Raw genomic sequence first — 5,032 nt, 5'->3', positions numbered from 1 at the left:
GAGTTCTTATTAATTAAAGGGTCTTGTTTGAATTTATCAAGGGGTCTGGAAATAATTTAGAGGACTAATTTGGAGTAGAGATGAGCGATCCCGAGATTCGGTGTTCGTACACAAATAACAGAGTTTGAGTTTGGAGATCGGGTGCTTTACATATGCAAACCACTCGCTCGCATCATTGTGCTCAGGTACGCTCAATGCTCAGCCATGTGCGAGGCGCTTGCGGTGCTTGAACAGCTCACACTGGGTGTAACAACAATATGATCGGATGTAGCATGCACCCTCAAAAAGAATGGAAAAACCTCGCCCACCCACAGAAGTGGTCTGTTTATGACTGGCTGCATGTGGGTGCAGATCTGAACTGCCCAATTAGTGACTTCCATTGTGGTACAGGTCAAGTCTGTGTCCCAAACTGAACTGTATCTAAAGTCCCGCTGAACCCACCCAACCGGACTTCCGGACTTATCTCTAATCTGGAGCTTGGAGCCATCTCTAATCTGGAGTCTTAATAAATTTAGGACATCTGATCTCAGATCATGCTTTTAGTTGTATGTAAGTTTAACAACATACTCATATAATTAGATAATAACTTGGAAATGCATTATTTTGAAACAATTTTTTTGTACTATTTAAATATTTTCAATTCTAATGTTTAAATTTTATGATTTCTTTCTTTGTTTTAACTTAAACTTTCTTACCACATTTTAACAGTTCACTCTTTCTCACCTTATTTCCCCACACAACCTACTTTATATTTTTAACAATCGTTTTCTAATTTGTAATTTTTTCCTGTTCTAATTCTCTTATTATCCCTGTTAAATTACAGTTTTTCATGTATTCCATATACTTTTTCAATTCAATTTTGATACTTTATCAATTCTAAATTTGAATTTTTTAACTTTGGCTTTATTTTTAAAATAAAAGAATCCAAAACGAGGTACAAAAAGTAGAAAGATTTCTTTTATAATCTATTTTTTATTGAAAATACACCTACAAAGTACAATTCTTCAATCCACACTGGGTACATGAAAACAGAACCAGTAAAGGACATGTGGAAAAGAAACTTCTATCGTACCTGATTCATGAAAACAGTTAGTTACTTGACAAAAAGACAAGTTGATTTAAAAAAAAAATAAAATAAAAATTAACAAATAAATGAAAAATTTTAACATTAGAACTTTATCAAAATGTTCACAAAATTCAAAAACAGTTACACTCTAAAGTTAAGTTTGTACATAGAAATTTTTTATATCTATTATAAAAAATATCTCTACTTACATTTCATAAGATCTTTATTTCTCTATTCATATTAGCAAAATATAGCATTTATATTGTACTGTATATCTCTGACTTGTGTAATGCCTGTAGATCTTCTTTAAAAATGTACCCAGTTAAAACTTTCTAGCGAGCTGAGATATTTCTCAGATAGTACACACTCTGCACTTAAAAAAATGATCTCTTCTTCTTTTACACAATATATATATACAGAACAGGAATTACATAACCTTTAAAGAACAGCGGCTGAGATACATTTGGGTTCAATGTCTGGTCAGTATTTGTATCACATTTTAAAACTAAATGTTAATTAACTCTATCGTGATGGACAGAAATGTTCCGTTATATTGTGTCTTACGTAAAAAACCCAAAGGGCATTGGATTTTAGGGCTCATGCACAGGGACGTAATACAGGTCCCATGAGTTGCGATTGGGCGATTGGCCAATATTGTGCCAATGGGTTTCCCTCAAAGACTTTTGCTCAATCTGTCAATGAAAAACGATGGCGTGCTGTAAGACATATTATGGAGGTACTCTTAATTGCCATGGACAGGAACCCTACTGAAAACACTATTAAAAAACCCTTAGTCATTACATTTGTAAACCTAAGACTACATGTACACAACAGGGAGCTGGTCTTTTGCAACAACGCATACTATTACATGTGCAGTTGGTAAGTCAAAATTGCACATGAAGGATATGTATGTTTTTCTCTATGGAGCCAATGGAGTCAAATTCAGGATAATGATGGCTCCTTCTGGGCCCCGATTCAATCTTGGAGACCAAGACCCTGTCTGACCAATATAGAGAAGTGGAAGGTGTGCATTGCTCTCTCCACTTAGCCTTAAAGATGATCGTTAGGGCCTTCATACACGTTAGATTTTGGAAGGACTAGTTGACCATTCGACCTTTATGGGAAGATCATAGGTGCAGATTAAGGAAAGGGTTAAATACTGTGCTGCCGTTGAAGAAAATCCAAAACCAAATAGATAGGAATCGTGATCTTTATTTGTCTACACATTTCGCAGATTATTCTCCTTCTTGAGTACCAAAAATCACATTGGCCAAGGAGGAGAAGAAGGAGAATAGTATGTTTTTCTCTATGGAGCCAATGGAGTCAAATTAAGGTTAATGGTGACTCCTGAGCAGTAGAAATTTTTCTGGGCCCCAATTCCACCTTGGAGACAAAGACCCTATCTGACCAATATATAGGAGTGGAGGGTGCGCATTCCTCTCTCCACTTAGCCTTAAAGATGGCTCTTAGGGCCTTCATATGTGTTAGATTTTGGACTGACTAGTTGACCATTAACTTTTATGGGAAGAGGATAGGTGCAGATCATGGAAAGGGTTAAACTCCGCGCAGTCGTTGAAGAAAATCCAAGACCAAATAGATAGGAATCATGATTTCTATTCATCTTCATGATTCAGAGATTATTATACTTTTTCAGGACCAAAAATCACATTAGCCAATGTTAATTTTGGTCCTGAAGAAGGAGAATAATCTCTGAAACGCATAGACCAATAATAATCACGATTGCTATCCATTTGCTATTGGATTTTCTTCAACAGCATTGCGGCATTTAACCCTTTCCTTGATCTGCACCTATCATCTTCCACCAGGTAGCTTCAGCAGCTGTTGGTACACGTTTACTCAGTAATTGTGACTTTCACAACTATTACAGGTGAGCCTTCCTGATCCCTTCGTATCCACTACTCTACTCGGGTAAGACCCTATCTGTACTTTTTGCAGACGCGTCATGCACAGACATTCAGGACAGATCAAAGTGCGCCTGCGCAAGACCTCAATGCTGGGGCATGTGCATGACGTAGGACGCGTCATGCACCCAGGCTTCAGAAGAAGGAGGACGAAGATGTCCAAAAGATGAGGCGCAGCACCCGGAGAACGGAGAAACCCATCTGCACAGTACCGACCATTTAGGTAAGTATTATAGAGTCATTTTTATGTTCTACACAGTGGCCTGGGCTCTTATATACAGCATGCTAGAATGCTGTATATAAGAGACCACTGGTGGTGGCCGCAGATTATAGTCACCAAATCTGGTGACAGCTTCCCTTTAACCATTATGGGAAGGCAGAGATGATAGAAAACTATCTCTGTCTTCTCAATGCCAAACAACCGGCTCCCAGATCCTGCAACTGCCTATGATTTTCCTTGACATAATCTGTATATTTAATGACAACACCCAATTCTTTTTTCCCCTGGTGGATTTTCCATCACCAGAGGTGGCGGGCAGCAGTTTACTCCTTAATCTATCTATAAAGAATGTTTTGTCAATTAGAGCATTGGTTGACCACTATCTAAGGTTTATGGGTATTTGAAGCATGGCCTCTGCTCCTTGTCTTTTTAGCTGGATAAGATTGCATTATGGCAAAGAGGGAGGCTAGGTGGTAGTCCCATAGTCCTACAAAATAGTGGCGGCCATGTGACATCTGCCCTTTCGATAATCTAGTCAACAGAGACTGCTGTAGACATGAACCAATGTTGCATTTCCATTAAGGATTCATACATAGTCCATAAGCATTTTGGAGATAATCTCCAATGTACCATAGATCCACAGGACTCTGTATACGACCATATTGGACACTACGTTTTGCTTTCCTGGGGCCTGATTCATTAACACAAGGAAAACCACCACTAAAATGGAATATGACCGAGTCAATTAGAGAAATAAGAATTCCATAGATAAACCCTACTTCCAGTAGGTAGCACTAGAGTTCATCTCATTCCTCCTTGAAGAGACTACTTTATAATTTCCCAGAGGTGGATTGCAGCTATAAGACTCCTCACTGACTACGAGATTGGCTTGTCAGGTCTCCACAAGGAGAAAAGTTTTCCCCTTAGACCCCACTATAGCTTCTCACACAGCCAGATCAGATCTCATTCTTTGCACTGACAAGGGGCAATCACCCCAAAACACTGCAAATTGAGGTTCTGATATGGCATAAATTCTATGTCATATGACAATGCTCGTTAAAGGGCCCTTTTGACGTTTAGGATTGCTACTTCCAATAGGTGGCGCTAGAGTTCATCTTCTTCCTCCCTGAAGAGACAATTTGAAAGATAAACCGAAGACAATTTAAGTTGGGAAAGAGGGATTATCTGGCCTTTTAACAGACTGTGGCAAATATTGATTCCCATAGGGATAAATGGGACATGCCTGGGTCATATTTTTCTAAAGGTGAACACACCCTAAGGTACTTTTGACTTGAGAGCAGCATCAATATATCGTAAAAAAAAAATAAAAAAAAAATAAAAAGACATAGCTGCCATCAAATGTTATACTCTGTAAGGCAAGGGGAGATGAGATTGAAGCCTTCAAGTAATTATAAGAAAAAATATAAAAAAAATTCCAGCAAAACCCATCATAGAATAACCATTTTATCATCATAATCTTTTTTTTAATGTTCGGTGAACCACAAGAGTATATTTGATAAGGGGGCATTAATTTTAATAAAAAAATACTATATCCCTTTTTTTTTGAGAATTCACAGTAATGGTATCTTAAACAGTAGCCTACATTTTAAGGGGATATCCACATTGGAAATACCTTTCAATTGAAAGAATCTCCTAGTGATAAACCAGTTACAATGTGATCAATTGCTGGAGCCCCTAGCATGTGTTCAATTTTCTTGCAGCACTCCCGCAGGAGAAATGAAGTATTACATAGCACCTACTGAAATCAATGCAATGTTGGTCCTCCAGAGAGAATGATACTCTTTATAATGACTCTACACTAAG

The 5,032-nt window shown here is 37.9% G+C and overlaps 1 protein-coding gene across 1 annotated transcript in view; it reads right to left on the bottom strand.

The window, feature by feature from the left end:
- Positions 1–952: 952 nt before the first annotated feature.
- SLC1A3 (solute carrier family 1 member 3) overlaps positions 953–5,032 on the bottom strand; it is a 109,183-nt gene continuing 105,103 nt past the window's right edge. The window contains exon 10 of the mRNA XM_075328573.1: positions 953–5,032. This exon is cut by the window's right edge and continues 1,130 nt beyond it. The gene's annotated coding sequence lies outside the window, so the exon portion shown is untranslated.

The sequence above is a fragment of the Anomaloglossus baeobatrachus genome, chromosome 1, assembly GCF_048569485.1.
Source record: "Anomaloglossus baeobatrachus isolate aAnoBae1 chromosome 1, aAnoBae1.hap1, whole genome shotgun sequence".
NCBI lineage: Eukaryota > Metazoa > Chordata > Amphibia > Anura > Aromobatidae > Anomaloglossus > Anomaloglossus baeobatrachus.
The sequence above is the reverse complement of the archived record's forward strand: the minus strand, read 5'-3'. Positions and strand labels throughout refer to the sequence as shown.